The following is a 12835-nucleotide window of genomic DNA, read 5'->3' on the forward strand; positions in this document are numbered from 1 at the left end:
CTTGGAAGATTCAGGAAACAAAAAATAGAGAGCAACAGTTATGTGGCAGCCTGGATACGAGAGGAGTTTGAGGGAGAATGGATACTGAGTCCCTTCACCCTTCACCCGAAACTATCACAGCATTATTAATCAGCTATACCCCAATACAAAATGTCTTTGCTGTTAAAAAATTAAAAATTAAAACAAAAAAAGAAAGCAAAATCATTGATAATCTCATACCCCAGAGATGATGTCAAATGTTAACATTTAGGAACATTTCCTTCCGGAAATCAACCCCTGACATATGTAAATGATAGTATATTATATATTTGGTATGGCACCATGCTTTTTTTAAAAAAAAACCTCAGTATTGTGTTTTCCCACACCATTAGTTTTTCAAGGTCATAATTATTTTTTATTATTTATCTTTCTTTTTCTGGATCACCAAACTTACACATCCCTGTAAAATATTCATGTTTACGAACATTCCTGATATTCTCACCTCAAGAGAAAAGCACTCGAAGCAGCCAGCAGCTTTATCAGAATTTATAACTATTCCGTGCTGTTGGGCATCCAGGTTGTCTCCATCACCACAGATAACACTTTGATGAATATCCTCACACATAGATTCTGTTCGCATTCCTGATGATTTCCTTTGTGTAAATTTCTAGAAGTGGAATTACTGGGTTAAAGGGTAAAAACATTTTTCAACACTGCCCCTGCATACTGCCAAATTGCTTTCTGGAAGGGTTGTACCATTTATACTCCGACCAGCCTTTTATGAGCGTGGCCCATCACTGCAACCTTGCCAGGACTTCTGAACCTCTTTCAGACCTTTTGCAAAAAAGGCAGTGGGGCTTAGGAAGCACAACAGTCAGACTTCTAACTAATTCTAACCAGCAACCAGAAGTCCTGCTTTTAAGCTCTGACTCCAGCAGAGCTTTTGTGTGACCTTGGGCAAGTCGGTGGGTGTACGTCTAAGTTTGGTTGAAAAGTTCTGTGTACTGTAGTAAACACTGTTGTCTGCCTGCGCAATAATTATTTGCCCTTTACTCCTTTCCAACAGATCCTGATTGGCTCAGACACGCACCCCTCCTCTATAACAAGCTTTGGGGATGCTGACCACAGGCCACCCCAGCCTCAATAGGTGGAAGCTGATTAATTTAAGCAGTGGTTCTCACACTTTTCGGTCTCGGACAGCTTTACCCTTTTTTTCTTTTTTAAATAAAGTTTTATTGGAGGATAGTTGCTTTACAATGTTATGTTAGTTTCTGCAGCACAGCCCTACCTATGCATATATCCCCTCTTTTTTGGAGTTCTTTCCCGTTTAGGTCACCACAGAGCCCTGAGTAGAGTTCCCGGTGCTACACAGTAGGTTCTCATTAGTTACCTATGTTATACACAGTCGTGTATATGTGTCAATCCCAATCTCTCAGTTCATCCCACTCCCTCCCCGACCCTTTGGCATCCATGCATCTGTGTCAGACACCATCACATTTCTGAAACTTTTTGAAGAACTCAAAGAGCCTTCGTTTCTAGGGGCTATGCCTGTCAATATTTACTTTATTTGCTACTAGAAGTAGGGAATTTAAGAACTCTTTTGAATTAATTTACAGATAGCAACAAGAAGCCAGTTAGATGGTAACCTGATTAGCATATTTTAAAGAACACATCTTTTATTTTCCCAAACCAAAAACACTCAGTAAGAAGAGCAGCATTGTTTCACATGTTTCCAAAACTCTTTTCAGCGCCTGGCCTCATAGCAGCACAGCGGGATGCGCACATTTGCTCCTGTGTTCCATCTGCTGTGTTATCACCCAGCATGCAGTTGCTGTAAAAGTCCATCGTGAGAGACTGAGCTGCTGCTGCTGCTGCTGCTAAGTCTCTTCAGTTGTGTCCGACTCTGTGCGACCCCATGGACAGCAGCCCACCAGGCTCCCCCATCCCTGGGATTCTCCAGGCAAGAACACTGGAGTGGGTTGCCATTTCCTTCTCCAATGCATGAAAGTGAAAAGTGAAAGGGAAGTTGCTCAGTCGTGTCCGACTCTTAGCGACCCCATGGACTGCAGCCTACCAGGCTCCTCCAGCCATGGGGGCAATACTGTTATGAAAATAGTTGTCCCTTCACGGACCTCCTGAAAGGATCTCAGTGCCCCCAGGGGCCCCTAAACACATGTTGAAAACTGTCCTGGTGACCGCACCAGAAGCAGGCCTGGGAGTGGGCACACAGCCCAGTGTGGTGGGTGAGGCATAAAGGAGAGGTTGTTGGTGGGCTTCGGGAAAATTTTTGCTCCCGGAGGAAAGTGTATGAAAGGGGTGGTGGTATCTGCATGTGCTAGCTGTGTCTACAGCTATTTTTCTGCCACTGTGGGAGTGAAAGGTGTGCACGCAGAGGGGCACAGCCAAGGGGTGACAGGTGTGAGGAAGAGAGTGGCCTTCAAATGAGGGATGGGCGAGGGGAGGAGGTGGGGAAGCAGGAGCCAGAATCAAGATCCCCACTGGTCCAGGCTGGACAATTGGACACTGCTATGAGGCTGTGAGTACCAGATGCAACTATTTTCAGTAGAACTGTGGGATGATAAGTGAGTGCCCATTGAGGGCGTAGTATTAGGGGAAATGATGGGAAATTCAGAATATTGGAGCACTGACTATTTTTGGTGGCCTTTAGTAAATCTTATAAGAAAGAGACAAGATTATGCCAATCGGAAAGCAGAGAAGGAGATGGGAATCTTGTTTCCAGGAGATAATTAAGCCCATAAAAACCTTACTGGCCAGGACCCTCCCAAACACCTTCCTTTGAGTTTCTTCACCAGATGCTCTGGACAGGGTGTCAGCAAGATCAGCTTTATGGTGGGGGCTCCCTGCCCAGGAATGTTATTTAAAGTGCCTCTGGGCAGACGTCTTTACACTGGGCTCAAGAGCTCGCTTATCAGGGGACTCAGAGACCACATCCAGATAAAGTCTTTGGTTGAGGATTAATAAGTCATAGAACTGACTAGAAGCAAATTGATGGAAGCTATATGTGGTAATGAGAAGACTCTTGATAATCCCTTGGACAGCAAGGAGCTCAGACCAGTCAAACCTAAAGGAAATGTACCCTGAATATTCATTGGAAGGACTGATGCTGATACTGAAGCTCCAATACTTTGTCCACCTGATTTGCATTGGAAAAGACCCTGATGCTGGGAAAAATTGAAGGCAGGAGGAGAAGCGGATGACAGAGGACTAGATGGTTGGATGGCATCACCGACTCAATAGACATGAGTTTGAGCGAATTCAGGGAGATAGTGAAGGACAGAGAAGTCTGGCGTGCTGCAGTCCATGGGGTCACAAAGAGTCAGACATGACTTAGTGATTGAACAACAACAAAAATATTAAGGAAACTGTGTTGCCAGAGAAATCCTAACCTTGGCCAAGAAAAGGATCATTTTTTAAATCCCTAAGTAATCCCCATACCTCTGAGCTTGTGGTCACTGGAACTCTGTACCTCCTCCAACAGCTATCTTATTATGGCTGTAAAAAATTCATTCCTTCATATTCAGGATCTATCTCCAGTAGGCTTCTATGAAAATGTGAATACTTTCCAACATACAGCAATATATTGAATACCACCCAACAAAAACATACTAGTTGCTTTCTACCCACCAGATATTTTACAGACATTATCACATTTGACCCTCACAATAACCCTACAAAAATGGATTCTGATTCCTGCTTTGCAGATGAGGTAACTAAAGGTTAGTTTGTTTCAGAAACTTCCTGGTTTCTTAAATTTTCTGATGATTTCCATCTTTAGAACCTGGTTCTCAAGCTGGTAACTGCTGGCACCTTTGTCTATGCTTGCTCATTCAAGTTGCAAAGGTACAGATGGCCAACCCAGCACTCTTGGGGCAATCAAGTTCTCCGACCCCACGGAATCTAGAAATGAGCTTGCCCACCAAGAGGGAAATGAAATTCAAAGCATAGTGACATGAAACACTGATGTGGTTTTTCTTAATCAAAAATACAAATTATAACCTGTCAGGAAGTCCACAGGTATGGCCGTTTTCATGCATGCTGGCGGGAGGGGTGTTTCTCACTGGAGGAAGGGAGTTCAGAGGAATTTCTGACCCACCTGAACCACATCATGTAAGCGGCTAACCTGCAACTAGTCCTGGGATCTGCTGATAGTCAGTGGCTTCAGTCAATGTCCTTAGTGACTGCTGGGCACACAGTTCTGTTCCCTATTCCCATTGCCCAGATCACTCTCCAAAATCCAGGAAAGATTCATCCCTGGACTCCTGTGACCGCTCCCAGACTGCATAGCTTCTCCACGCTTACATCTGTTGTTGGTCGATAAGTCGTGTCCGACTCTTTGCAGCCCAATGGACTGCAGCACACCTGCCTTCCCTGTTCTTCATCAGTCTCCAGAATTTGCTCAGATTCACGTGCATTGAGTTGGTGATGCTATCCAACCATCTCATCCTCTGTCGTCCTGCCTTCAATCTTTCCCAGCTTCAGGATCTTTTCCAATGAGCAGGCTCTGCTTATATGCATACAAGTCATTATGAACAAGCTTACAGAATCTCACAAATAACAAGTGAATTAATTACAAAAGAAGGCGCTGTAGGTTTCTTTTCAGAATTGCCGTTGCATCCCACAAGGGCACGTAGCCCTGTATCCTGTTTTCCCCAGCTGTTCCAAGAGACAGTTTCTCACAACGGTGGAGAAGGGAGGGACTTGGCAATCATGCAGTCCGCCCCCTTATTTTCCAGGTAAGACCAGAGAGGGGAAGTGCCTTGTCTGAGTTTTCACAGCTGGCTTAGTGTTGCCGCACTTAGTAGAACCTGGGCCAGAGTATATTATGTCAGGAACATGTCCCCAAACATGCCCATGATGATAACTCAGCTGCTGACTTATGTAATTTCTGTCCCAAGCCCAACTATATTTTCCATCTAGATTAACTCTTGGAAATAGTGAGTTCTAGAGCCTTACCACCTGCACAGAAATTGATAGCACTTAGATATTTTAAATTTTTCCAAAACTTTAAGAAGTTTTGACAAGAGAGCTGATATTTTCATGTTTTGAGATTTGCTATATAAAGTACACGTTTACCTTAATGATACTAGTATTTGCCAGACTTTGATCATACTACATCCTTGCCTTTTTTTGGATTCATTTTTTTAAAGTCTTTTAACACTTAGGGCAAGATCTGGCTGGATCTCAGAGAATCGTGGAATTTGAAAGCAAGGAAGGGACTTTAGGACTTGATACAACTGTTCTCTAGTTAAGTGTCCTTCCTCGTAAACTTTACTAGAGAAACTTTAATTAGGGTACTTAGAATACAATTTCTGGAAAAACAGTTGTTTGGGCTGCAGTTTTCATGAAGATGGTGACTATGTAAAAGTGAATTGATCTGAGCGCTGCCTTCAGGAAATGGTCCTCTGCTTCTCCTAGTTTATGTAGTCTTTCTGGGAAGAGGGAATATTTCTAATAATTCTAATTCTCTAGTAACTGTGTCCACATCCATAGTGCTAACAAGGTCTGAGCTCACAGAAGGCGCTTGACGATTGTTTACTGAATGCATGGACTAAATGAACGGATGCAGCCCCACACATGAGGCTTGTTTCTTTATAATAAAGAGGGTGTGCAACAGGCAGAGATGACATGCTAATTCCAGAAACAGCAACAGGGATAACTTTCCAGTAAAGAGAAGAGACTTGTTTCCGGCTAGCATCTGCCAAAGTTGGTCCAGGAAGAGGGGCAGCAGTGATGATCATTTCTCAGAAAACACTTGTGTCCAGGCACGGATGCTCTTGCCCTGGGAAACGAAACCTTGCAAAGGTGCAGAGGCCAAGCGTTCCGCTGACCCCCTCCCCCTTCCCTACCCCCAGCACTCCCCGCTGACCACTGTTGCTTGTCAGCAGTGTACCCGGAGTGTGGTTCAGGTTCCAAGAATCGTTGGAACTCGGAAAGGGCCTGAATCATTAGGACAGAAGGAAAGAGAAACACTCTCTAGAGGCCTTGAATGATGTGCTCTGGATGGGGCTTTGTTGCTGCTATTGTTCAGTCACTAAGTCATGTCTGACTCTTTTCGACCCCATGGACTGCAGCATGCCAGGCTCCTCTCTCCTCCATTATCTCCCAGAGTTTGCTCAGCCTCATGTCCATTGAGTCAGTGATGTCGTCCAACCATCTCATCCTCTGTACCCCCCTTCTCCTCCTGCCCTCAATATTTCCCAGTATCAGGGTCTTTTCCAATGAGTTAGCTCTTCACATCAGGTGGCCAAAGTATTGGAGCTTCAGCTTCGGCATCAATCCTTCCAATGGATATTCAGGGTTGATTTCCTTTAGGATTGACTGGTTTGATCTCCTTGCAGCTAGAGGTACTCTCAAGAGTCTTCTCCAGCACCACAATTTGAAAGCATCATGGATAGAGTTTGGCTAGTTATACATTCTCCACTCCTTTGTTAATGTCAAGAGGCAGATGTGAGGCGTATGGAAAAGTTGGAACTTCAGAAACCATGGGAACAAAACCTCCAGATACTCTGGAGCACACATCTGCTGTTGTGAAGAAGTTCTTAATAGAAATAAATACAATGGAGCCTGCAGCCATCAAAGAAAATTATCTTATTCACTTTAGGAAGATCTGAGTAAGCAAGAGGGTCATTTGTTATGTTTGGTTAGCAGGGGCTGGTAGATCTAGTTATGATTATTCTATAAATTTTATTCTGTGCATAAGTCATCAATTTGGCCATTTTTTTCTGAGATTTGGTCACACTGATTCTCTTAAGAGGAGTGCATGCCTGCGTCCCTGCTTAGATGCTCAGTCGCGTCTGACTCTTTGTGACCCCATGGACTGTAGCCCACCAGGCATGTCTGTCCATGGAATTTTCCAGACAAGAATACTGGAGTGGGTTGCCATTTCTTTCTCCAGGTGATCTTGGAGACCCAGGGATTGAACCCAGGTCTCCTGCACTGGCGAGTCAAGCATAAAAGTCATCAAACCATCTGCACTGACTCTTAAGGACATCTCAAAAGCTGAACTTAGTGGGACCATGCTTGGCCACAAACCTTGGTGCCTGGGATGGAGTTTGTTGGATCAAGCAAGCTGGGAAGTGTTGAACTCTTGCAGTTCACTTGTATTTATGAAATTACTAACAGTGTTCATTCTTTCCTCCCCTCCACTTGCAGAGGGCATGAGGAAATTAGGGGTAACATTTACCTTGAGGCCATGGAGGGGAAGAGTAAAATGGAAGAAGAGGGCCAGCACTCCTTTGGGTTCAGAGAGGAAGTCTGAGCTTATGACGATATAATTATAGGGAATACAGGGGTGTGGGCAGGCAGCACCAACTTGGCCTCAGAGGCTCACACATGGGGACCCGAGGCAGTTCTTCCGAGGTCTGAAAAACAGTTTTGTCCCCACTTAGTGAACTAGGTGTGACTTCTCTCGTCTCCTCGGCCCTGGACCACAGGGAGCACCTCCTTCCATGTTCCTATCTCACCAAGGAAAGCACAAGAAATCAGATGCTCCCAGTGGGTTTTCTTCATCTTTTTGACCCTGGTTGTGTGTGCTAATGATGTACGGAACTGACATCCTGTGGGGATGTTAGGAGACCAAGGTTGTCTTCCCAACTTTCACTGTTATTGAGATGCATGGTGTGGGTAAGTTACTTAAATTTCATTTTTCTTCTCTGCATGATGATGGCTTGCTATTAGATTGATTCTGAGGTTACTCTCAGCTCCATACATGTACTTCCAGCAGCAACGAATTGTCTTCATGACCTCTTATTCTCTCATAAAATGAGATAAAGCATAAAAGCATGCTATAAGGCCTACCTTATGTATATATGAAAAGACATCATCAAGCTGCTCATATGAGTCCTCGTTTGTGTGTACGTGTCTGAGCCCCGAGAGTGTTATAACACAGCTGACGTGTGCAGACTCTTCTTCATGTGCCAGGTGTGCTGAGCTTTTTAGGTGTATTTACTAGTTTAATTCAGGTGTCCCTTGGGGCACCTGCCTGCCAATGCAAGAGACCCGGGTTCGATCTCTGGGTCAGGAAGATCCCCTGGAGAAGGAGATGGCAACCCACTCCAGTATTCTTGCTTGGAGAATCCCATGGACAGAGGAGCCTGGTGGGCCACAGTCCATGGGGTTGCAAAAGAGACACAGGCTAAGTTGGACACAACTTAGCGACTAAACAGCAACACCAGCTAGTTTAATTCATAGACCAGCCCTCTGAGGAGGGGCTGGTGTGAGACCAAGGATCATGTTCATTCTACAGGTAGGGAGACTGAGTCTGAGGGCAGTTATATGAGACCAGGGAGGTGGGACATGGTGTAGCCAGAGCTTGGTCCTGGCTGGTCTGTCCCCGGAGGCTCTGCCCTTGGCCCCAGCACCTCCTGCCTCTCCTTGGGCTGGGATGCGCATTATCTTCTCAGCATCCTCCCTTGACGCCAGAGCTGATCAGAAGAGCAGAGTCAGACAATGACTGAATGGAAGGGATACCAGTTGTGGGTAAACTCCCACGCTTGAGAAGACTCCAGAACAGGCATCCAAGGCAGCTACAGCTCACATCCTGCAGACAGCTCAGAACTGAGCCAGAGCTTTGGGCACGCTCAGTCAAGGCGAGACTGAGGCTTGCTGGCCCCGTAGAGTCTCCCAGCCCAAGGATTCTCTGTTCCTCTGATTCCTAGAACTGTTGGCCGAAAGAGAAAAGCTTACGATAAACCACAGCGTGGGATGCAAGGTGACAGGAACCGTGCGTTTGGCCTGATGTTTATCTTGTGGGCCAGCCAGCGCCTGGCAGCCAATCAGCAGGCTCTCAGCCGCAGAGCAGGGCTTTCCCCGTCAGCTTCCTTCCCAGTTACTCACTACCAGTGAGCAGGGAGAGAAGGAAATGAGGGCACAGGGAAAGGAGTGTCTCCCTGGCAAGAGGCCAGGGGGGTCCTAGAGCTGCTGACCTGCTTGCCTGCCTGCTGGATGGGGAGCCCAGCAGCCCATTTAGCCATGGTCCAGGGCTCGGAGCTTGCGTAGCGTCCTATGCTTCACTCACTCCACTCCTTGACTCTTTCATTCTCTCAGCAAAGAACACAAGGCTCACTGGGTGTCCTCACCCACAGCACTCTTTCCTGACCTTTTCTCCAGCCCATCCACATACTCTGAGGATAGTCATCGATGCCTTTATTCGTCCAGAACAAATAGTGCATTGAACACCTACCCTGTGCCAGCAGGTGGATTTGGGATGCCAAGGGCCTCCATCTCTGCCCTCAGGGAGCAACCAGCAAGTGGCATGCTGGCAGGGACATGGGAACGATACCAGAGTGTGAGACGTGTGTACGGAGCATGGCGGGACCCCAGCTCAGGAAAAGGAGGCTTTCACGCAGACGGCATTAGTGAAGGTGGACATAGGAGACGGTTCTCCAAAATGGTGATCTCCTGTGTTTTAAGATCATCCCCAGCTACAAAAGCAGGAATGGTTGTATAAGGAGAAACGGGGCGCGGAAATGAGCTAAGAGGCTCAGAGGCACGGGGACCCAGACAGAATAGAACATAATGCCCCCTCCTGCCTACGATCCTCTCACTCCATCCAGGACAGCGGGACATGCACCAGGATAATTCATTGAGATGCTCAGCTATGTTTTCTTCCCTCTATCTCCCTCCCTCCCTCTCTCTCATTCCTGAATGGCGCAGACATTGTGTTCCCTCGTCCTTCTGAAACAGACTTGGATTCCAGGCTGAGAGTCAACAGGAGGTTCACTTACATGGCATTTGAAGGCTGGATGATCCTCTCTGGCTGCAGGAAGGGAAAAGGAAGGATCAGAGGAGTCAACTGCAAGGAGACCTGGAGCAAAGGCCTCAGAGCTTCTGCAAGAGCCCAGGAATAGCCAGAAAAGAAGAGCCAGCACACCGTTCTCACTGCTCCCGGAATCCTCGTTTCCCAAGCCCTGCACGTCATCGCTTTGTGGGTTTTAAAATTTTTCTTATATTGAAAACCACTTGATTTACAATGTGGTGTTAGTTTCAGATGTACAGCAAAGTGATTCAGTCGTACATGCGTGCCTGTGTACTCAGTTGCTTCAGTTGTGTCCAACTTTTTGCAGCTCTGCGGACTGTAGCCCACCTGGCTCCTCTGTCTATGAGATTCTCCAGGTGAAAATGCTGGAGTGGGTTACCATGCCCTCCCCCCGGGGATCTTCCTGATCCAGCGATCGAACCTATGCCTCTTACATCTCCAGCACTGGCAGGTTCTTTACCACTAGGGCCACCTGGGAAGCCCTCAGTTATACATACATATTATGTATATTCTTTTTCATATTCTTTTCCATGATGGTTTATTACAGGATAATGAGTATGGTTTCCTGAGCTATACAGTAGGTCCTTATCGTTTATGTCATTTTTGAGAAATATCAAATTATTTCCACCAAATTAAAAAAAAAAGGTTGAAGAAATAACCAGTGGAGTTTGGGGAGGGTTATTCCTGAGAACACAACAATGGTACATTTTAATATAGTGAAAACATGTTATGAGATGCTTAACATGTCTCCACTATCTACTTTCTACATAGTAGTTTGTATCTGTTAATCCCAAGCTCCTAACATCACGTCTTTTGCATCTGCACACCGATTCTGGCCTGTAGGCACGGGAGCTGAAGTGCCCCATTTCCACGGTATTCTCCATTCTGGCCCCATGGGTGGGCCCCTGCCACCCTCCCCTTGTCATGTGATAAGGGTATATTGTCTGGGGACTTCGTGGCCGTCCAGTCTCCACCAGGACAAAGGCTTCCAGCGGCAGGAGCCTACTCTTGCTTCCAGTTCCCTGAGCTTCACCAGCACGAGTGAGGTATTTATTTACTTGGCTGCACCGGGTCTTCGTTTCGGCATGGAAACTCTTGGTTGCTGCATGTGGGATCTAATTCCCTGACCAGGGATCGAACTCCAGCCTCCTGCAATGGGAGTGCCCAGCCTTGGCTGCTGGACCACCAGGGAAGTCCCCAAAGCTGGCAGGTTGTAAACATTTGACTGATACATAAGTGAGTAGCTTCCCTGTCGTTTGCTCTTAGTCGCTCAGTTGCATCCAACTCTTTGCAACCCCATGGACTGCAGCCCGCCAGGCTCCTCTGTCCACGGGACTTCCCAGGCAAGAACACTGGAGCGGGTTGCCGTTTCCTCCTCTCGCGGATCTTCCCGACCCAGAGGTGGAATCTGCATCTCCTGCACTGGCAGGCAGATTGTTTACCACTGAGCCACCAGGGAAGCTCTGAGCGGGGCTTCCTTTGCTTTCCCTATTTTATTCTCATCCCAGATTTCTCTTAAGATAAGATTTCATCAGAATGCTTCCCTTGCCAGCCCTACAGTGGGGCCCCTTTGTCTATGGATGATTCGGGAGTCCTGAGCTTGGTATTCAAGATGTGGCTCCGGTTTACACCACCCTCCACACCCGTCCATGCCACCCACTGCTCTAGGACACTCTGAACTGCTTGCTTTGGCTGCTTCATTGTACTTTCTCTGAGTCCTGTGCACAATATTTTATATATATTATTCCATTCAACCCTTGCAAGGGCTCTGTGGATAGGCACTAGCTTTATCCCCATGATTCTTGCTTTTATGGAAGAAAAAACCGAGGCTTAAATAATCCACCTAAGATGGAGCAGCAAAAGGAGAAGGGGGTGGCAGAGGATGAGATGGCTGGATGGCATCACCGACTCAATGGACATGCGTTTTGAGCAAACTCCGGGGGACGGTGAAGGACAGGGAAGCCTGGTGTGCTGCAGTTCCTGGGGTTGCAAAGAGTCAGACATGACTGAGCAACTGAACACCAACAACGTGATGGAGCAGCTCCTGAATGCCACATCCAAGCCCTGACAACCCTCCCGCCAGCCCACCACACCTGTCTGCCACCCGAGTCCTCATTTTTAACCCCCACTAAGCAGAACCTACCTTGTGGTTTTACATTCTGAGCTCCGCCTGTGATCAGGCTCGTCTCTGAGCCTAAAAGAGTCCTTCCTCCTCTCCATGTATCTTTCACACTTGGAGTCCAAGCCCCACCCACTCTGTGCTTAGTCGCCCAGTTGTGTCAGACTCTTTGCAACCCCTTGGACTGTAGCCCGCCAGGCTCCTCGGTCCATGGTGATTCTCCAGGCAAGAATACTGGCATAGGCTCCTACTCCAGCCTCCACGAGGCTTTCCACCCCTCTGCTGAGTCACCTTTTCCTGGGCACCCTCGGACGCATTCTGATTGAAAGCAGCATCAGTTGGGCAGGTGACTCCTCCACTCAGGGCCGTGAGCTCTTTCTAGGCAAGGACTACAGTCTATTCATAAAGTTAGCGTCCAAGTCGCCACTCCTATTGACATCCAGTGGATCTCAACCACCGTGATGAAGGAAGTGGCCACAAGGGGGCAGTACCAAAGGGTCTGACGATGGATCGCCCTGACTTCATCCAGGAAACCCTGAAGGGCCCAGAGGAACAAACGTATACAAGAAATGAAAGGTGCTCACAGTACTGTACTGTAGATTTGAAACTTGTCTGAGAGAGTATATTTTTTTTTAAAGTCTTCACCACATAATTGTAACTATGTGAGGTTATTGCTGTATTATCTGACCTTATTTTGGTAATAAGTTTGCATGTGGCTTCCCTGGTAGCTCAGCTGGTAAAGAATTTGCCTGCAATGCAGGAGACCTTGGTTCGATTCCTGGGTCGGGAAGATCCCCTGGAGGAGGGCATGGCCTATTGGAGTAGGAGCTTGTGCCAGTATTGTTGCCTGGAGAATCCCCATGGACCGAGGAGCCTGGTGGGCTACAGTCCATGGGGTTGCAAAGAGTCGGATACGACTGAGCAACTAAGCACAGTATATATAATAAAATCATTATATC

Source organism: Oryx dammah, unplaced genomic scaffold, assembly GCF_014754425.2.
Source record: "Oryx dammah isolate SB20612 unplaced genomic scaffold, SCBI_Odam_1.1 HiC_scaffold_29, whole genome shotgun sequence".
Taxonomy (NCBI): Eukaryota; Metazoa; Chordata; class Mammalia; order Artiodactyla; family Bovidae; genus Oryx; species Oryx dammah.